Source organism: Carassius auratus, chromosome 13 (genome assembly GCF_003368295.1).
Source record: "Carassius auratus strain Wakin chromosome 13, ASM336829v1, whole genome shotgun sequence".
Taxonomy (NCBI): domain Eukaryota; kingdom Metazoa; phylum Chordata; class Actinopteri; order Cypriniformes; family Cyprinidae; genus Carassius; species Carassius auratus.
In genome coordinates, this window is record NC_039255.1 from 16,673,905 (window position 1) to 16,697,099 (window position 23,195).

General features: G+C 34.7%; 1 pseudogene; it reads left to right on the top strand.

Moving 5' to 3' along the window:
• The first annotated feature begins 1,294 nt into the window (after positions 1-1,294).
• LOC113112854 (glutamate receptor ionotropic, kainate 1-like) lies at positions 1,295-23,040 on the top strand (annotated as a pseudogene).
• The last annotated feature ends 155 nt before the right edge of the window (positions 23,041-23,195 follow it).

Below are 23,195 nucleotides of genomic sequence, written 5' to 3' on the forward strand. Positions count from 1 at the left end.
CAGCAAACACAGGACTAAATTATACTGCATCTTTATAAAGAAAAAATGCATGGCCCTTACAAATGTGTAAATGATTAAATGCACTGTTTTCCAAGTGCTGTTCTATCAAATGTGGCTTTGAGAGAGAAAATGAATTAAATAGGCCTAGAGAAGACCGGGGTTAGTTGTCACAATGGATATTTCAGGTTTCACTCCAAAGTTCAATGGTTAGACTGATTTTTTGTGTGTGATTGGTTGTTGTTTCATTATTCTTGCAAGCCATTTTCTTTTAAAAAATACTGTGACAACTTGCCCCGGCCTCCCTCTAGTCATCATGATGATTAACCAGTAGATGGCCTTACAAGTGTAGAATATGGGGATTTCAATTATTATAAATGTTTTTGACATTTTATAAATTGTAAGATGCATTGCAAATATTTTTAAACTCACAACGACAACAAACATTTATTACAATTCATAGTAAAGTATGTTAGACACCATAGTGTAAAACAAGTTGTCAAATTCAGTTCCTGGAGGTCCGTAGCCCTGCAGAGTTTAGATTCAACATGAATTTAACTCTAATCAAGTCCTTAGGCTTATATGAAAACTACATGTGTGTTGGAGCAGGGTTGAAACAAAACTCTGGGCTCAGGTCCTCCAGGAATTGAGTTGACACCCCTGGTGTAGGGTCACATGATCTGGCTTTGATGGGGCTGAACTCTTCTCTCTCTCTGAATGATCTGTGATTCAGATCCTGTCTCTGTAATCCCTCTAATGCCATATAAACCCATTGTCACAATGACCTAAAGGATCATGGGTAATAATCTCCTCCTGAAGCAGATCCAGAGTTTTGAAAGCTCTCATGGACAGTTAAAACAGGACACTTTTGATTTGAGTAAAAGTAGGCTATTGATCTTCTCGAAGTAGAAGTACTGACACGTACAGTTGAGTTAAGACTGATTTTACGAATGATTTAGATTAAAAGTAGGTCAAACAAGCTGCTGTTTGAATAAGGTTTCTTCTCATTTGGTGAAATCACAGAGAGCGAGTGAGAGATAAACGGGTGTTTAATCCGCTGGCAGATGTGCGTTTCCATCAGAGCTCCGGCGCAAGATTTAATCATTTCCTCGCTGTACCAATGAGCAAAGACGTCGCCGAGGTCGACTGCTGCCAGATTTGAAGTTAATCTTTACAACGGATCCATGTTCGCGGATCAGAGAGTTGCCGGTGCCCTCAATTGAGCCCGTGCGCACGGACAGAGAGTCGTTCTCCGCGCGCGCGCTCGGTCCCTGATCCGCGCCGGTGTGTCCTGAACGCGCCTCGGGAGGGATGCTCATTCACGGTGACTTATTCTGGAAAGTGATGCCCAGTTAGTACCTACGGATGTGAGGATGGGTGACTCCCACCAGCACGAGTGAGTGGAAAAGATGCTGCTCGGATGGAAATTATCCCTGTGTGGATACAAGCAGAAGCAGGAGATGGATGTTGAATGTTCCTCCTGCAGGTGCAGCATGCTGAAGGGGACAGGTGTGAGCTTCATCCTGCTGTGTCTGATGGCAGAGGTCAGTCTCAGCGCGCAGCAGGTCTTGAGGATCGGTGAGTAGGAATAATGAGGCTATCAAAACCTAAAACTGCATTATTTTGCCTTACTCAGTGACTCCAAAACGTATTTGGACCCTTAAAAACTTCTCAATGTCATTGCATTAGATAACAAACAAATGCAGTTTGTTAAATCTCTAATCTATGTTTGTGTTAATCTGAAATACTCACTTCTATGCAATAAATGTGTTATTGTGATCTTTTTTATCTGTGTATAAATGTATTTTGACACTTTAGTCACTTAAATCAGTGTCTGAATGTCATTCTTGTTTGATTAAAACATTAAACAAAGTGGGGTTTATTTTAATGAAATAGCACAAACTGAATATTTTACAAAAAGAAGTGCACTGTAAAATGATTTTTCATTGTTGTAAATAAAACAAAGATTACTGGAGTATGTTTTGCAGGAAAATACTAATTCAGTCTTTCTGCTTAAACGTTTCCATTAATTTCACATTGAATGCAATGTGTTGTTGTTTCTTGTAATTATTTGTGCAATTTACTAGCAGTTTATGAGAAAAAAATTTAACATTTAGATGTTTTTCAATTAAAATAATGGATTTAATGACTCCTTTGAATTTTGAGGAGAACTGTCTTGATACAGTACATCCACTAACAATCATCAAAACAGAAGCTGGTTTAAAATAACTGAGCAACACTGATGAAGATTTTGGTTAATTTTTAGCAATTTGATATTTTCATGCAATTTGATATTTTCTTATCAAATGCAATGACATTCAGATATTTGGAACTTTTGAAGTTTGTTTTTATTGACAAAACTTCAAAGCCTGAAGCTAAAAGCCTTTGGTGCCTTTTTTTTTTAATTGCATATGTTTTTATTTCTAGAACATGATTTTAACAATCTTTTATGCCAAGTTGCATGTGATTGTCACTGGTGAGTGGTGAACTCTTGTTGGAGAGTAAACTATTTACATGGAATTGAATGCAACATAATTAAATTACTTGGTCCACAATTTGAACTTGGCCACCAATCCATAACAGAATATCATTCATAAATTCTCAAACTGAGTCATTAGTTTGTGTTTGTATGTCTTTGAAAATGGTTTTGCGTGAGGTGACACTGATGTCCATTCCATCTAATCCTTATTTTTCAATCCTGATGTCTTTTGTGAGAGAAAGAGAGTGAAAGGATGGACAGTTATGCTGAAATGCAGAGATTATTTGTTGCTTGTGTTTATTGACTAGTGATCAAGTGGTTTCTGATTTAATGTAGTCCTGTTGTGAGTTTGGTGATGCATAACAGTTGTAAAGATTGTGCGAGATTGTTCACAGTGTATTTTGGTTCGTTAATAGTGAAGTCATGTTATTTAACCTGGTAAATATCTATTGAGATTTATGCAGTGATTAGTGCAGAGAGGGTTAATAATTTTCTTTGGGGTCCTTTCATAATGTTCTTTATGTGTTAAATCCGCCTGTATAATTTCTCCTGGTTCGAGGTCGAATCTAATCTTTGTTTCTCTGCAAACTTTAATCTGCTCCATATGGCTGGTGTTTCTATAGTCCTCTCTTCTTTTGCTGGGTGATCCTGGAACATCGTCCCTGTTAAGCATGTTAAACGAGCTGGGGCTAATCTGCTTTCTGCTCAGAGACCCTCAGAGTGAGGACTGACACCCGCCTCCAGAAAAACCCTTCACAACACTGTGAGGATGCATGAGGCTTAGTTTGATTGAGTCATATTGACAGTCTGATTATGATGCTGTCTATGTTTTACAGTGGATTTTATGACTCAAAATGTTTTCATTTAAACAGACTAGTTTTAGAAACTAGAAAATAATCTCCTAAAATACATCATACACTCAAAATCAAATTCTCATTATTTTCAATAATAATAATCATTAGAATCTCTTTTTGTAATGCAGTTATTGCTGTTAAACAGCATTCTTTTTGTATTGTAAATAATTATTAATTTTGTTAATGATTTAAAATAGTTTTATATAATATTTATATACATATATTTAATTTTCCAATTGTTGAATAATAATAAATATTATATCCATTTATATATGCACATATTATATATAAATAATATTTTGTACATTCATAAAAATAAAATATATTTGTGTATATAGTTGATATTATTATATATAAATTATTTGCATTATTTTAATAACTATTTGGGGGATCAAACTGGTTTATATACAACTGTTATATATATATATATATATATATATATATATATATATATATATATATATATATATATATATATATATATATGCTTAAATTGCTTTATGCAAATTTAATTACATATTCACTTCACAAAATATTTTGTGAGATTAACCTATAAAGTACTTTATTTAAAGCGTCACTGTGATGTTCATGTTGAACCAGATGCTGTTATTTCATTCAAAACAATAACTTAACCGCATGAGACTCTTAATATCTCTGTTTACTGTGTATTTTTAATAAGAAGAAGAGTATAAGAGTAAAAACAAAGCATTTTATTGGCCAGTTAAGAGTGATTAGGTACCCAGAACAGAGACAGAGGCATCTCAGTCTCACACAGATCAAACACACACACACACACACACACACACACACGCTGGCGGGGATCCAGTGATGTGGGATAGTGGGATGTTGAATGAATGGAGGACACAACTGCATCTTTGTCCTCGGATCCTTTAGCTCCATCTCTCCGACACAACACTGACATCCACAACTCTCACAGCAACAGCTCTCCATCACTTTCACTTGATAATCAAATACAGTAAACAGGACCTTGGTGAACAGAAGAGAGTTTCAAAAACATGAAAAATTTGAATTATTCCAAACTTTTGACTGGTATACGTGAGATTCTGAACTGTAGGTGGTGCTAATGGGTTTGGAGGACTGATATACATTTGACTTATTTTTATACAAAATTTCTTATTTGTAAAACGGAGCTTTTAGTAGAATATTGTTTATTTTTTGTTTGTTTTAATAGAGTTGCCGTCAGTCAGTGAAATACAGCTTCGAGTCTCAAAGACAAACCAAGGTCTTCCGTGTGACACGCAAACATTACAAACCCAGAGCCTGAAATCAATTCATTCTGATTTTTACGCTTCACGATGAATTGTGCAGTTTGTCAAAGTATCGCTTTTGATTGATGCCTTCATTTGATTAGCATCTCATTACCCAAAATATATATGGAGACACGTCTGCCGATGAGCTGCAGATGGGTTGTGAACTTCATGCATGCATCAAGAGTTTCTTTCTCTGAAACTGAGCCCAGTTTGTTCTTAAATTCTAATTTGAAATATTCCCACGGGTCAGAGCGGTTTCCGGGTGTAACTGTAATTAACCCTGGAGTTTATTGGGCTGGATTTAAGTGCGTGCAGTGTCCACACAAGTGTGAGCGTAAAAGGTGCTTCAAAGGTCATTCACCATCAGAGCTCAGAGGGGAAGCCCTGTCCTCTCTTACAATCAGTCACAATCTCTCCAAAAAAATCCAGCTGAAAATGTTTATTCCAGGTGCTTGCATGCAGCCAATCTCTGATTTTTCCATTTATAAAACAGGCGACAAAAAGTGGCACAAGTAAAAATGCACAAAGTTTCCTGTGAGGGTTAGGGTTAGGTGTAGGGTTGGTATAGGGCGATAGAATATACAGTTTGTACAGTATAAAAACCATTACACCTATGGGATGAACCCACTTTTCACAAAAACAAACGTGTGTGTTTGTGTGTAATTGTGTATGTGTCTGTGTGTGTCTGTGTGTGCGTGTGTGTGTGTGATATAAGCACATTTATTGTCTGTGTCTTTGTTACCAGGTAATCTCAGTATATGTAATGTGAGCAGATGTACTTTATATTTGTTTGGTGTTCGTAAGATCGAGGACTGTCATTATAAGGCCTTTAATTAGTATTTCTCAGTTTGAGGAATGGCAGTGTTAAGCAGTGTTTGTTTTCTTATGAGCTCAGAGTGAAAAATGATGATCAGTTTGCTTTTATATCAGTGTAAATGTCGTATGATAAATGATTAATGTCTTTATCAGCATGCAATCAACAGTGCTTGTATGTTTTGCATTTGTCATCCCACTAAATGTGTTTTCTTCACATTTTGACCAACGGTAATTTGAATGTCTTGTGTTCATGTCAGATATGCATGTCTGCTCTGCACTAAAGCAGATTTTGTATTATTTATTTGTTTGGTCATATTTTGGCTGTAGTTGTTGTGGATTAAAGGTCATTTAAGGCTTAGAGATGTTACGACTGAAATCCATGAACTGTTTTGTGCTGCCGCAGCTTGAGTAGACAACAGTAACATTCACTCAATATGACTTGTGTCTTAGGCTAATAGTTGATGAAATTGCAACATGTTAACCTTCATCTTACATATAAGGGTCAGACATGTTAATAGAGGTTTTTATCTTTTTTTGCATTTTCTTTTTTGCTTCTATTGTAACTTCAAAGCACATTTAGGAGAAACATCTTTTCTTTGATGAAGCATAACTGAAAATTCAGAGAAAGTCTCTTGAGCTATAGTTCACATACATTGAAAGTATAGAGCTATTTGAGACATTGTTGAGATCCCCAAAGTCTTTTTTTTTTCAGTGAAAAGGGCTTACTAAAAAGTGCAGACTCGCAATACTGATTTATCTTTTAATTCAGATTTTTTTCCTCAGAATGCTGAATTTACATCTTGCAATTAATGATTTGCAATTGTGAGACATAAATGTTTTTTTTTTTTTTTTGTGAGCAAAAAAGTCTGAATTAAAAGTTTGTAAATCAGTATTGATATTAACTCATTTGTGAGTTTATATCTCGCAATTCTGATTTTTTTCACACAATTCTGAGTTTAGATTTTCCGATTAATAACTTACAAGAGATGAGCTTGCAATCCTGGGAGCTTGCAATCACAGATTTTGTGAGTATATAACTGAAGATTAAGATTTATAATTGCAAGATTACATTTGTGAGAAAAAACAATTTTTGTATTTGTATTCTGTGGTGATGGAAAGCTTCTGTAGTAAACAAATCCTGCTCTCTGTGAGCAGCTCAGTCAGCTCCAGACTCTTGGGACTAACTGTTTGACCAGATTACCTTTGTGGATTTGTTTTTAACTTTCTTTTTCTGTCTGTGCAGGTGGGATTTTCGAGACACTTGAGAATGAACCGATTCGCGTGGAGGAACTTGCCTTCAAATTTGCTGTAACTAACATTAACAGAAACAGGACTTTAATGCCCAACACCACCCTCACCTACGACATCCAGAGAATCAACCTGTTCGACAGCTTCGAGGCTTCCAGACGAGGTTTGATTCTTATATTTACTCATTTGACAGACACTTCTATCCACTGTATGCACAGGTCAGTTCATGCATTCCCTCCGTATTGAACCCAGGACTTTGGCACCATGCTTAATATATAAGTGGCAGTTGTTTTTATTTTATTTTAAAACCATGGAATAAAAATGTAAACTTTTTAAACTCACAATTTTTGAGTTTTTTTTTTTTTTTGAATTCTAAATGTACAGCTCACATTTTTGTTATTTTGTTTAAGCCACTGAATAATAAAGAAAAAAGTCATTATGACTCTTTATCTGAAAATTATGACTTTTTCTTACATTTGTGAATTTATATCTCACAATTCAGATTTTTCTCACAGTTCAGGCTTTTTCCTTTCAGGTTTTTATTTTGCAATTCTTAGTTTATATCTCACAGTTGTGACTTTTTTTCCCCACAGAATTGCAGAATTGCGAGAAAAAAGTCTGAATTTTGATCTTAAAACTTGCAATTACAAAGATGATGATTAATACATCATGGCAACATATGGCGATCTCAATTTAATTTTTTAAGTTTTAAAGACTAAACTAGGCAAGATTTAAAAAAAAAAAAAGAAAAAAAGACTTGTACAGCCAGTTTGATTATACTTAAAATTTGAAGGCTGCAAGGCTGAACTGCTGGCTCCGCCTGCTACAGCAGCCACGCCCTAAGCTCTTGCTATTGGTTGAGCTGGAGTGATTGACAGACCTGAGCAGACCTTTGTAAATCTTTTGATGGTGCACTAGAGGCTCAGCATTTTAACTTTTTGGAGAGATAAACCCATGAATTGCATATTTATAGTAGTCAATGAACAATAAATGAAGTTAAGAGAATGTATTATAACATTTAAAACAAATCTTGAGATGTTCTTTTCTCAATGGCAGCTTGTGATCAGCTGGCTCTCGGTGTCGCCGCCGTGTTCGGGCCGTCCCACAGTTCTTCAGTGAGTGCGGTCCAGTCCATCTGTAATGCTTTGGAGGTCCCTCACATCCAGACCCGCTGGAAACACCCGTCTGTGGACAACAAGGACAGTTTCTACATCAACCTGTACCCAGACTACGCCTCCATCAGCCGCGCCGTACTCGACATCGTGCAGTTCTACAAGTGGAAAGCAGTGACGGTGGTGTACGAGGACGCAACAGGTGGGACAGCTTCTCTTTTATGGCTAGATCTATCAGCTATCAACTTTGACTCGTATGCTTCTCCTAAAAAAATATTTGATATAAAACAGACACAAATGAGACTATTATTAGCATAAGTGAATCAGATTAATGTGGATGGCAGCCTAGATAGAAAACACACACATATATAATGGCCTCATACAGCATTGATATAATTAATATGGACTCATTTAATTAAGAAGAATGCATGAAGTATGCATGAATTAGATGCATTTATCATCCTCATCATATTAGTGTGTATATGCCATATTAATCAACCAGCCCGTGAGTGTCTGATGGTTGTTAGGATCTTGATGCTTTATTAAAAAAATGTCCATAATTTCTGCTCTGAATATGACATTTTTGTGGAAACTGGTGCGGGTAATATTGACTTTGTGATCATATCTGGGATAATTTGTTTGCTGATGTGACATTTCTACATTATTAAAAAGATTAGGAGACAATTAACTGTGTGCAATTTGTCAGGGCTGAAAAATATTGAAAATAAAAAAAGAAGACTTTTCCTGTTTAATTTCAGATGATGAAAAAAAATGAATTAAAGCTGAATATCATCTTAAAACGTTATTTGATAAATATGAGTCAAAGCAGAACTTGATTAACTCATTTAACACACCACCTTGCCATAATATTTTGAAATGAATTTTCTTCTGCTCACCAAGGCTGCATTTATTTGTTCAAAAGTGCGGCAAAAACAGTAAAATTCTGAAATATTATTACAATTTAACATTAGTGTTTTCTATGTGAATATATTGTAAAATATAATTTATTTCTGTGATGCGCCGCTGTATTTTCAGCATCATTCCTCCAGTCTTCAGGGTCACATGATCTTCAGAAATCATTCTAATATGCTGTGTATTTTTCTAATCTATTCTGATTTTGTCTATGTAATATTTTCAGGGCTAATTCGTCTTCAGGAGTTGATCAAGGCTCCGTCTCGCTACAGCATCAAGATCAAAATCCGACAGTTACCGACGGGAAGTAAAGACGCTCGGCCGCTTCTCAAAGAGATGAAGAAGGGGAAAGAGTTTTGTGTCATCTTTGACTGCTCGTTCCAGACAGCAGCAGACGTCCTCAAACAGGTAACACACCAGAATTAAGATCGCCTTTTAAACTCCAAATCAGTTTTTAAATTCATGTTGAGGTACCAAATAGGATGCAGATATGCAATTTGAAATTTGAATATGAATGTAATTGTTCACGGAAAACATGTTCTCTCTCTGTCTTTCTGTTGTAGCTGTTGTCTATGGGCATGATGACTGAATACTACCATTTCTTCTTTACCACGCTGGTGAGTTTTTTGTGTGGTTTTTCTTTGGTTCTGTCATTGGTTGTGATTGGACATTTCAACAAGGTTTGTTCTGCTGATTTGCATTTTGTTTTTAGTCGATAAAGTGCTGCAAGTGTTGCAGGGACTCATTTTTTTTATAGGCCAATCTTGATATTCACATCTCTCTGGTTCCCTCAACAAAAACACAATAGGATTTTTCCATTGCCTTTTGGATGATTGCAGAAAATAAGCTCTGGGGCCAACAAAAGTTTATGATTCTTATGTGTTTTGTCCATCATGATAATCTACACAGCTGTTATGAAATTTGAAGCATAATTGCAATAGCCAGAAGTAAACAGCTAAACATTGGCTCTAATCAAACTTCACCACGATCACACCAACAATCAACCTTCAACAGCTCTATCAGTCTTTATTGAAGAGGGTTTTTGCTAATGTATTTTATGTCATAGAATAAAACAAAAAAATATTTTGAGCTTGTGTTAACCACAGAATTTATTTCAGGCATTTAGCTAAAAACCCATGTTGTAACTGTGCTAAAAAACTTGTTTTTATAAAAATAGCTCATGCCTTACAATGCTCTATAGCTAGAAACCAAGCAGCATTTTTAGAAAAGGAATCTATTGTTAAACTCCACATAGTGATGTAACTTTGACACACTTCAGGATCTGTTTGCGCTGGACCTGGAGCCGTACCGATACAGTGGCGTGAACATGACGGGATTCCGTCTGCTCAACATCGACAACCCTCATGTGGCGTCAGTGGTGGAGAAATGGTCCATGGAGCGACTGCAGGCTCCACCCAAACCTGAGACCGGCCTGCTGGACGGAATGATGACAGTCTGTGCATCCTCTTTTCCTTTATTTATACACTCTTACAAATAGTTTGCAACAGAGGGGTTTAGAAGAACCTTTTAGTGAACAGTTCTTAAAAGAACCATTTTCCAAAAGTTCCAAAAGAACTTCTTTCCACTATAAAGAACCTTGGAAAGGTTCCATGGATTTTACAGGTTCTTCTTTACGCCATCAAATGCCAATAAAGAACCTTTATTTTTAATACTGATATGAAAATAAAGGTTCTTTTCTTTCTATGAATAGTATGGTTTTACCACAATACATGTTCAAAAACAACAACAACATGATATTTCCACAGTAAAACACCTCCACAGAATAGTTTTACAATAGTAACATTTGATCAAAAGAAAAATCTGATTTTAGTATATCTGTTGTTTTACTGTGCATTGATTAAGCTAAGTCACATTTATTTCTATAGTGTGTTAAACAAAAGTAGCTTCACAGTTATAAAGATGAAAATAACAGTATTAATGCTGCAAAATTCATGAATTATGATACAATTTCAATTTCCGCTGTGAAGCAGCTCTACAGAAGACAATAGTGTCATTATTCAGTTCAATGTTAATTTCAAGATATAAAATCAGTTATTAAATGACCTCAGTTCAACTATAAGCATTTCTAGTTTAATGTTGATTTAATTCAGTTCAATAAGTGCCAATATTGTAAAGTTCAAATGTGAAACGAGTTCAGTTGAGCTATTAGGTAGCTCTACATTAGACATCAGTTTCATTATTCACCTCAAGTCACTTCAGTGTTGATTCAGTTCAGTTCAATAACTGTGAAACATGTTTGATTCAGATATACTGTTATGAAGACAACGGCATCATTATCAGGTTTTGTTCTCAAACCAAAGCAACATTACTGAATACTTTAACCCCATAATTCGATTCAGAATCAAGTGAATCATTTCATTATGTGAACAGATTCATCTAGATGTGTGATGGCTCATCTCTATGTCTGTGCCCCAGACTGAAGCAGCTCTGATGTATGACGCCGTGTATTTGGTCGCTGCCCGCGTCCCAGCGAGCGTCTCAGATCACCGTCAGCTCACTGCAGTGTCACCGACACAAACCCTGGCGCTTCGGCTCACGATTCATCAGCATGTTCAAAGAGGTAAATGCACCAGTTCGTACACTCGAGCAAACCAAAAGAACAGTTCACCCACAAATCATCATTTACACATAGGTTTGAAATGAGTAAATGATGAACGAATCATCGTTTGTGACATTTTCACTGTGTCAGATGCTCCTGAACGCTGATAGAGTTTAGTCTATTGAGTCCAAATGCATCATTATTCACTTTTCTGGAAAGTGTTTCGAGGCTCTTCTAAACAGCTGCAGATGATTTATGAACAGACAATCTCTCTCTCTCTCTCAGTGACTTCCTCCAAGTGTTCTTGTCAGAGCTTCCTGTTTCAGAAGAGGTATTGTTGAGTCAGCGTGTTGGCATTGCAGTCTGAGGATGAATGTGTGTTGGACGAGAGTGTGATGGCTCTGGCTGAATTAATGATGCAGTGCGGCTGAACTCATTACAGTGGACATGTCTTCATTTAAAGGCAAAGCATGTCATTTCTGCTCTACTACTATAGAGGGTTTTTACTTTATTAAACACAATGTAAAATAGAGAGAAATGCAAAGATGCAAAAAAATATATATATATAAAAAAATAAAAACAACCTCAACCTCAACTTTAATTATTGTTATTTGTTATAATTTCTAAATAAAATATTTTGGCGCCATAATATATATATATATATATTATATATATATATTAGTTTGTATTTTTATTTTAGAAAACAAAAATGACTAAATATTGATTCTAGTGCACTACAGATTTGTCAAAAGGAATGTTTTCTGACACTTTCACTGAACACATCTCTGAAGTTGACTCTAGTTGATGATGAGGTCAAATTCTTGAACTTGTGAGCATTGTTGGGATGTTAATACAGACTATATGAAGCACTACTGAGTCTGGTGTGTTTAATCTCGCATGCTTTTGGTAATCGGAGCTCACTGTACAAGTGATCAGGAAGTGAGAGAAAGGAAGGATCGAGTGAGATTTATACCAGAGAATAATTACTAAGAGAATAAGAACAAATCTGGACAAAGGTCATGTGACGAGTGTATGAAGCGAGTCTGAGCTCCACTACTGTATGAGAAGATTATGAATGCTATCCACCCTGTTTTAATTCTTAAAGAACAGCAAATTAAAGAAATAATCCACTGGATTTGCACACGAGGCTTTAGAGAATGTCTGTTCACTATATGAGTGCTGCATCCTCATAAATTCACATGTTCTGTATGAAAGATCCACTGAATCATGTGCTGGACAGAGACCATTTAGACTGATCTCACATACTCAATCCTGATTATAGAGTCCATTTACTAACAACTCCTTCAGAGCCTGGGTGATCTATTGCTCTGGGCACTTCTGTTGATCAAATTACTATTTATTTATTAATTAATTAATTAATTTATTTATTTCTCCTAGCTATGTGTCACTGGGTGAATGGGGCTGTGTAATAATATGTTATATTAAACCCCTTTATATTTAATTAATTTGTTGCGGGTGTTTTTATTATTATGCAAATATACAGTGTGCATTTATTCTCAACTTAAAAGCTATAATAATTTAGTACAGAGAGAAACAGTCTTTATGTTTGTACAGACAAACTAATTGCAACATGTGCCAGATTTATGAATATATTTGTAAATGTTTGGGTTAATAGGGTATGTAGCAATGCCTTTGGGAAAGGAAGCTTTGCTCAAAATCCTTAAATTAAAAAGCATTTGTAAGAAAAAAAAAATGCATTTTATTATTATTATTATTATTATTATTATTATTATTATTATTAAATTAATAATAATCATATTTAATAAATGTATTTATTTATTTATTAAATATAAATAAAATGTGCTTGATATAAAATATTTGAAAGTTTTTTCCTATAGTAAATTAATAAATAAATAAAACTTATAAAATGCATTAATCTTATTCTTAATTCATTAATGTTTTTCATTTATTTATTAGTAAATAATTTAATAAAAATAGAATAATAACAGAATTGAAAAAAATTTTTTTTTTAAATATTATTAAAGCATAGATCTTTTTTTTATAAATATAATATAACATAATATAATGACTTATTTTTATCTATTAACTTAATACTGTGGGTATGTAAGTGTTGTTGCTTCATGGGCTCCCAGGTTTGATCTGGGTTATGTCACATATCTCATCCCCTCTCTCTCACATTTACTTTGCTGTCTGCACTTTATGATACTATTAAAACAAAGGCAGAAAGCATCCCAAAACACATAACAACGTGTGTAAGCTAATACATCAAAGAAAAGAACATGAGCCAAAAACACATTCTGAGCTAATGATGATGATAATGCTGCATCTGGCCTCTAAAGCAAATGAGCAATCAGAGTTTTATCATCTCTGTCTTCATTACGGCACCCTCATGTTTAATCTAGACGCCTGTTCTGGAATAAAAACAGATCTCTTCTCTTCTTTTAGGCTCAGTGGAACGGACTGACCGGACAGATCATCATCAACAAGACGGATGGCCTGAGGAAAGACTTCGATCTCGACATCATCAGTCTGAAAGAGGACGGGATGGAAAAGGTAAAGCTAGAAAATGATCCCGTTTGCACGATCTGCTTCTGTCTAAACCAATATCTGTCACACATGTCAAATCTGGGTTTTTCTTTTCTTTTCTTTTCTCAAGCCGTTTATGCAAAGTGGTCGCTTTAACAAAGTATGGAAGAAGGTTTGTATTGAATGTCAGAAATGTGACGTTTAAGTCCCTTTACCCTTGCAAAACAAACCATGGTATTGAATGATATGTTAAAAACATAATAATACCATGGTACTTTTTCCATCTGTGACCCTCAACCTGCTGACACCTCTTGTGCTGGTTTTTCTAGATACTATTGATGTCTTATATCCTCATGTTGGCATATTCATGGCTTAGTTATGCATTATACTTAGTTTTACCACTTATTTATAATTGCATTAAATAAACCTAATTTATTTCCTTCTTTAATGCTGTCAAACTCTCAGCGGGTGGCTCCAAACCAAATGCATAATAAAGCAGCTAAGAGCTCTGCATCCATTTATGAAATATCACATCACTCATAGAAACAACAATGCAGAGAGCTCATTTTATAAAACATCTGTTTATGATCACTAATCGCACGCCAAGTGCTCAATTTGAGGACTCTCTCCTAATGCATATTTTACAGCGCTCTCCGTGACAGCAGCTATCAGACAGAGGTGACGTAGCGTAGAAATAATGCACAGAAACCCAAAGAGAGGCAGCTTGTGATGGCTTTCAGTGGCTTTCGATTCATTGGTCATGTAAAAGAAGGCACTGATAGAGCACTTGCCTTTGCACATTAATATAAAATACAGTCAGTCACTATACAGTCAGTTCTCAACACTGTTTGAAAGTTAGATGCATTTTCTCTTCAGTAAAGCACTATTCCTTTGCTCCACTAGTAATACAGTGTATGATTTACTCCTGTTTCCCTTTTATCCTTTTGTGTTTTTTGTTTGCCCTATTAGACCTAGATCCATCTATCTATCTATCTATCTATCCATCTATCCATCTATCCATCTATCTATCTATCCATCTATCGTTCTATCTATCCGTCTATCCATCTATCCATCTATCCGTCTATCTGTCTATCCATCTATCTATCTATCTATCGTTCTATCTATCTATCTATCTATCTATCTATCTATCTATCTATCTATCTATCTATCTATCTATCTATCGTTCTATCGTTCTATCGTTCTATCTATCTATCTATCTATCTATCTATCTATCTATCTATCTATCTATCTATCGTTCTATCGTTCTATCTATCTATCGTTCTATCGTTCTATCTATCTATCTATCTATCTATCTATCTATCTATCTATCGTTCTATCTATCTATCGTTCTATCGTTCTATTGTTCTATCGTTCTAGCTATCATTCTATAAACTATCGTTCTATCTTTCATAACTAATTATATTATTAACAAATCATTTTTCATTTATAATTTAAATTAACATGACAGAGATTATGCACTTAAGCATTAAATTCATTTTAAACCAGTGTTATTTAAGCATAATTAATATACTATTATCGTATTTATTAATATTTTTATTTAGTTTTTCTTTTACTATTTTTCATTTTCATTTAATGTTTTATTTACTTTGTGTTTTTTTTTTGTTCAGTTTATTTAATTTGTAACTTTTTTTTGTAACAATAATATATTTGAAACCACAAACTTATGAATATATTTCTCTCTGGTAAATAAATAGAGTGTCATCTTTTCCTCATGCTCGTGTCACCTGCTTGACTCACGATGACATCAGGATGAGTAAATGACAGATATTTGATTGTGGGGTGTATTATTCTCTTAATCTGTCCTCTAGAAATGATTCAGTTGTTTGTTCATGTGGTTCTGCATCTGTTTAGATCGGTGTGTGGAACTCAAACACCGGACTCAACCTGACAGACAGCAACAAAGACAAAAACACCAATGTGATGGACTCCATGGCCAACCGCACGCTCATTGTCACCACAATCCTGGTAGGAACCAACCAATGCAGAACATCAACAAGACCCTCCACCTGCAGCTAATCGTACTCTTACCCCTGCAGGAAAACCCCTATGTGATGTACAAGAAGTCCGATAAGCCTCTGTATGGGAACGACCGGTTTGAAGGCTACTGTTTGGATCTCCTGAAGGAGCTGTCCAACATCCTGGGCTTCTCCTATGAAGTCAAACTGGTGTCCGATGGGAAATACGGAGCTCAGAATGACAAAGGAGAGTGGAACGGCATGGTGCGAGAGCTGATCGATCATGTAAGTCCAACTTTATAGGTTTAATTATAAGTTTTCTGGCTGATCTTAAATGCTAGTTTTTTAAAGAGTCAAGCGAGTTCCCGTGTAGCTATAAATTCTCACTGGCTTCATTACAGGTGGCAGATTTGGCCGTGGCACCACTCACAATTACTTACGTGCGAGAGAAAGTCATCGATTTTTCCAAGCCCTTCATGACTCTGGGAATCTCGATCCTCTACCACAAACCCAATGGCACCAATCCAGGCGTCTTCTCCTTCCTGAACCCGCTCTCTCCAGACATCTGGATGTACGTGCTGCTGGCCTGCCTCGGGGTCAGCTGTGTGCTGTTCGTCATTGCCAGGTACAATCCATATCAACACATTTTAACCTTTAGATTGGATTCAGTTCTTCCAGTTGGATCTGTTTCATGCTTTTATTATGTCATGTTGGATTGCTGTTAATTAGCTCTTGTTTTACTGCCCTGCAGTAAAAGCTCAAAACACAGTCTTGGCCAGCTCATTTGAATAAAAATGCAAATGTGTTTAACTCGTACCTCTCTACTACATTTGCAGTTAAAATAGCACTTTTAGTGAAGTTTTGGCTGACACGCAAAAAAAAAAAAAAAAAAAAACTTTTTATGTTGACAACCTCTAATGAAATCATGTTCAGCAAATAAATTACATTGAGTTAGAGGAACTTTGATAACTGTTCCAACTCATTTCAACATAAATAGCTATATAAATAGTTATTTCTAGCAGATTTGCATAAATGAATGTGTTTAGGTTGATTAAGTGATGTTAAGTAATGCTTTTGACTGAATGAAAGTCGTTAAGTTAAATGTTAACATTTTAGGATACCATTCTTTTGGTGTAACACTTAATTTGTACATCTGTTCTCCTTATGCAGTCTTATGCAAAGCATGCTGGGAACCAGAAAACAACTGCCCAATTTTCAAGTTATCAAGACAATTTTATTCAATTATTAAAATAAAAAAATCAATAAAGTTTAAATTACGCACAATGTTAACTAAAGTTGATGTAATATTCAACATGATGTCAGTTAGAACTCATCGAATAATACTTGCAATTTAAAAGGTTTAATTAAATCAATAAGAATTTTAGAATTTGAATCTTAGAATTTAGAATTTTAAACTTGCAAACATGTATCAATTTAGATTGTGGGAACAATGCATTGAATTGACTTTATCAGCCACAGAATGTTTCCAGTTACTCTGTTTGTGTGTATTTACAGTGAGTGTATGCTGTTGTGTTTGTGTGTATTTACAGTGAGTGTATGCTGTTGTGTTTGTGTGTATTTACAGTGAGTGTATGCTGTTGTGTTTGTGTGTATTTACAGTGAGTGTATGCTGTTGTGTTTGTGTGTATTTACAGTGTGTGTATGCTGTTGTGTTTGTGTGTATTTACAGTGAGTTTATGCTGTTGTGTTTGTGTGTATTTACAGTGAGTGTATGCTGTTGTGTTTGTGTGTATTTACAGTGAGTTTATGCTGTTGTGTTTGTGTGTATTTACAGTGTGTGTATGCTGTTGTGTTTGTGTGTATTTACAGTGAGTTTATGCTGTTGTGTTTGTGTGTATTTACAGTGAGTTTATGCTGTTGTGTTTGTGTGTATTTACAGTGAGTGTATGCTGTTGTGTTTGTGTGTATTTACAGTGAGTGTATGCTGTTGTGTTTGTGTGTATTTACAGTGAGTGTATGATGATGTGTTTGTGTGTATTTACAGTGAGTGTATGCGGTTGTGTTTGTGTGTATTTACAGTGAGTGTATGCTGTTGTGTTTGTGTGTATTTACAGTGAGTGTATGCTGTTGTGTTTGTGTGTATTTACAGTGAGTGTATGATGATGTGTTTGTGTGTATTTACAGTGAGTGTATGCTGTTGTGTTTGTGTGTATTTACAGTGAGTGTATGCTGTTGTGTTTGTGTGTATTTACAGCGAGTGTATGGTGTTGTGTTTGTGTGTATTTACAGTGAGTGTATGCTGTTGTGTTTGTGTGTATTTACAGTGAGTGTATGCTGTTGTGTTTGTGTGTATTTACAGTGTGTGTATGCTGTTGTGTTTGTGTGTATTTACAGTGTGTGTATGCTGTTGTGTTTGTGTGTATTTACAGTGAGTGTATGCGGTTGTGTTTGTGTGTATTTACAGTGAGTGTATGCTGTTGTGTTTGTGTGTATTTACAGTGAGTGTATGCTGTTGTGTTTGTGTGTATTTACAGTGAGTGTATGCTGTTGTGTTTGTGTCGCTCTGCAGGTTCACCCCGTATGAATGGTACAACCCTCATCCCTGCAATCCTGATTCAGATGTGGTTGAGAACAACTTCACATTAATCAACAGTGTTTGGTTTGGTGTTGGAGCGCTTATGCAGCAAGGTATGAGATTTAACTCACATGGTTTCTGACATTAGAGTAAGGTCAAAATGTGTTGAAATCGACAAAAATGTCTCAGTTAAACTCTGAAAATAGTGTCAGTATGTGTTTTCACTTTCATTATATTCGCTTGATGAGTAAACTTGGTAAAAGACACATGCAGTTGACCTTGTGCTACAAAAGATCTTTCCAGATTATTGTGCAAATCATTCATTCGTGTCAGGATTATTAGAAGTGGAAGAGACAGAAGGAAAAAAGTCTGCAGTAGACATTATATATTTTATAAAGAGAGTAATATAAACCAATTGCATCTTCTGGTTTTGTTTGTTTACTTTTTTTTTTTTTAGAAGACCATGTTTATTCTCTTCATACATTTTATTTTTTATTTTATTTTAATATTGTTATATTATATTATTTTTAATCAACATTTTCATTTTTTTTTTACTTTATTTTGAAGCAACATATTATCTTCAAGCTGTTTTTAATATTATATTATATTATTTATTTTGAATAATGTTTTTATTTTATTAATTATTTTATTGTTGACTTTTTTCTGCATTTTACTTTTATCTTTATTTTATTTATTTGCACTTTGCATGTTATTTATTTTTTAAACTTGTTTATTTAATTTACTATTTGGATTTGTGATTACATAAGTAAAAATACAATAATTGTAAAATTAGAAAAAGAAAACAATTGAAAAAAATATCCTGGATTTTTCAGCATTTTTAACCATTTTTAACCATTCGTTTGTTAACTGGTTGAACATTTCTTGTGGTCAGGATCGGAGCTGATGCCCAAGGCTTTGTCCACCAGGATTGTTGGAGGTATCTGGTGGTTCTTCACCCTCATCATCATCTCGTCCTACACGGCTAACCTGGCCGCCTTCCTCACTGTGGAGCGAATGGATTCACCCATAGACTCGGCCGATGATCTGGCCAAACAGACCAAGATTGAGTACGGTGCTGTGAGGGACGGCTCCACTATGACTTTCTTTAAGGTTTGGAATCTCACTTTGATATTGCATTATTATTTGTCTCTACAAGCAAAAACTTCAGTCCGTTTAACATTTCATGCAACAAGTCTGTGTTTTGTGATATGTTCATTTGGCGTTGAATTTAGACAGGTGGTTTGAGGTTTGACAGGAGAACAGCAGTTACTCCCTCAGACATGAGACCTGTGATTTTACAAGCACAGAATGACAGGACACGGACCTCAGCCAGCGGGAAATACATGCACAGAGCGAATTAAAGCAGCTTATAGAGAAAGAGAGTGTTATGAGGACATCTGTCACAGCACTGATCTAAACCCGCAAAGCAAAGGAGGATTTCATGGCAGAAATAAGACATAAGCACAGGAAATCCTGCACAAAGATTGGCAAACTGCACATTTATTCATAGCTATAACAGAAAAACCCCTTGAAATTTGCACTATTGCTGTAAATAATTTCATATGTTTTTTGGAAGTAAAGATTATTAACATTCTCCTATAGAAAGCAATAGTTTTGGCTCTTTGTTCTGATTATGAAATGAATAATTCTAGGATGCTGATTGGTGTATATCAACTATATCAGAAACAGCTTAGTTTATATGTCATCAGTAGATCTGTCTATGAATCTTTAAGTATCTGATTAATAAAATAACATTTTAAAAATACTTAAATATAAAAATCAGCCTCTCCTGTCTTATTTCTTAATTAGATGATCAACATTCAAAACTGTAAAAGTCATGTCAAATCAAGCCTTTATTTATACAACGCTTTATGCAATGCAGATTGTGTGATGATAAAGGAAAACAGTCAGTTTATCAGTTCTCCTTAAAAGCATCTGTGCTATCAATTCAAACAATGTTGCCTGAAATTATTGATATAGTCATAAAAACAAAGAAGGCTTTAAACAAAGAAAGATTTCTAATGATTAATACTTCTCATCTTTTATCAAGTGTGTTACTGAAATTTTATAAAAGCAAAAAACCACTTAATTAATTGCATTCTTTTATTTTAATTTTATAATTTTATTTACATTTTATAATTAATAATTAAAAAAAAATTGTTTTATTTTTTCATTTAGCATTTTATTTAATTTTACTTTGTAATGTTATTATTTTATAATATTTTTTATATATGTATTTATTTTAACTTATTTACTTCAGTAAATTCTGTCACACACCTTTCAGTGGCTTATATAAAGATTTTCATTTATGCGTTTTACTTATGCTGCCAAAGCAACATTTTATTCAAGGTATATATTTATTGAAAATCCATCCCATGAGCTCTACATTAATACAATCATACATCTTTCACAGAAATCAAAGATCAGCACCTATGAGAAGATGTGGGCGTTTATGAGCAGCCGGAAGAACACGGCGCTGGTGAAGAATAACAGAGAGGGAATCCAGCGCGTGATGACCACAGATTACGCTCTTCTGATGGAGTCCACCAGCATCGAGTACATCAGCCAGAGAAACTGCAACCTCACGCAGATCGGAGGACTCATCGACTCCAAGGGCTACGGAGTCGGCACTCCTATTGGTACACTTACAGTAAACATGCAATCAACAAAACTATTAAATGCTTTAGAAGCATTTGACATCGTTAGCTCATGCTAATGTAGTTAAAGTGAAAAGGATTTGTGTTGCCAAGAAGTTTTAACATTTATATATATTTTTTCTTTCAGTTAGAGGAACCATAATTTGGACAAGTGATATTTTATCATATGTGTCTTTGGAGCACAAATCCAGTCTTAAGTCGATGGGGTATATTTGTAGCAATAGAAAAAAAAAAAAAAAAAAAAAAAAACATAGTATGAGTCAAAATTATCATTTTTTCTTTAATGCCAAAAATCATTAGGACATTAAGTAAAGATCATGTTCCATGAAGATATTTTTACTTCCTAAATAATAATAAAATATTTTATTTCCTACCATAAATATATAAAAACTTAATGTTTGATGAGTAATATGCATGGCTAAGAATTAATTTGGACAACTTTGAAGGTGATTTTCTCAGTATTTGATTTTAATAAACCATATATATCAATGGAAAGCTGATTTATTCAGCTTTCAGATGATGTATAAATCTCAATTAAAAAAAAATTGACACTTAAGGCTGGTTTGTTCTCTGGGGTCACAAATATATTGATATGTGCACATATAACATAATATGATGCTGATTGCAGAAAGATTAAATACTTCACCTTTTGTCTTTTTTCATAAACTTGTAAAATACAATTACTGTTATTTAGAAAATATTTAGTAAATAATCAAGATATATTTAGTTAAAATATGAAATGTTGTAACTAGCTAAAATTATAAACACACATATTTAAGTATACTGTATATTGTTTTATTTTAATGTTTGTTACTTTTTTATGGTTTTAGTTTCAGTTTAATTGAACTAGAATACCCCTGAGTTAAACTGAAATGAAAAATGAAACACCTGGCAACCTTGCTGAAATTAAATAAGTTATTTAATATTATTTCAGTTAATGCATTTTATTTCAAGTTACAACATTTTTTTAAGTTTAAGGTTTTTACGGTTTCAGTTCTACACTCTTAAAAATAAAGGTGCTTTAAACGGTTCTTCACAGCGATGCCATAGAAGAACCATTTTTGGTTCCACAGGGAACCATTCAGTCAAAGGTTCTTTAAAGAACCATCTCTTTCTTACCTTTTTAGAATCTTAAGAACATTATTTCACCACAAAGAACCTTTCTTCAGATGTTAAAGGTTGTCTTTAGACAAAAAGGTTCTTCTATGGCATCGTGAAGTACCTTTTTTTTTTTTAGTGTAGAGTGTATTTAATGATGGTAACTCTGGGTTTCTCTCAGGTTCCCCGTATCGTGACAAGGTGACCATCGCCATCCTGCAGTTACAGGAGGAGGGGAAGCTGCACATGATGAAGGAGAAGTGGTGGCGAGGAAACGGCTGTCCCGAGGAGGACAGTAAAGAGGCCAGCGCTCTGGGAGTGGAGAACATCGGAGGAATCTTCATCGTGCTGGCGGCCGGACTCGTCCTGTCTGTGTTCGTGGCCATCGGAGAGTTTATCTATAGGTCCAGGAAGAACCTGGACATCGAGGAGGTGAGCGTGGGACAGTGTGAATGGCACAATAAATACTGATGGACACAGGACTTCAGAGGACGTCAGTTTTATTATGTACGTTTGCTCCTCGACTTTATTAAATCCAAACACACGCTGATGAAACATTACTTGTATGATGTCAGCTGTGTGAGAACTGACGGCGACTTTGGATAATGAGACACATTTTTTTTTACATTTTTCATTTCCAGATGGACAAACAATAAGGCATCTGTCAGTGAGTTATGAATTAAGACAGGAGTGTAAGTTTGCCGTTTAACTATTACGCCGGTTACTGTATTGTTGAGTAGTTCACTTCCACGTAGTTTGTTTAGATTTAAAAGACCTGAACGTTTTATTCTTTACAGACGTATTCCTTCTTAATCTAATTTATGATAAGGCATGTCTGTGAGTTTTATTATAGGGGATGTGTGTCATTTTTTCGTGTTAAAATGCGTCAATTATACACGATTCATGGGTTGAGAGCGCAAACGACATTATTCTGTTTTATTTTTTTTCTTCTTCTTCTTTTACACATTTTTGTTTGAAATTAATTACACATTAAAATTTATTACAATAATGAGGAAGTCAAGTGTGGTTAAAAAAAGGATGCATTTATTTGGAAAATTTCTAAATGGGATAGAATTATGTATTTTTCAGTAAAACAATTTTTTTTACAGTAAAATCTTAACGTATAACATAAAAAAATTAATTTGTAATTTTTAAGGAACATTACTGTTTT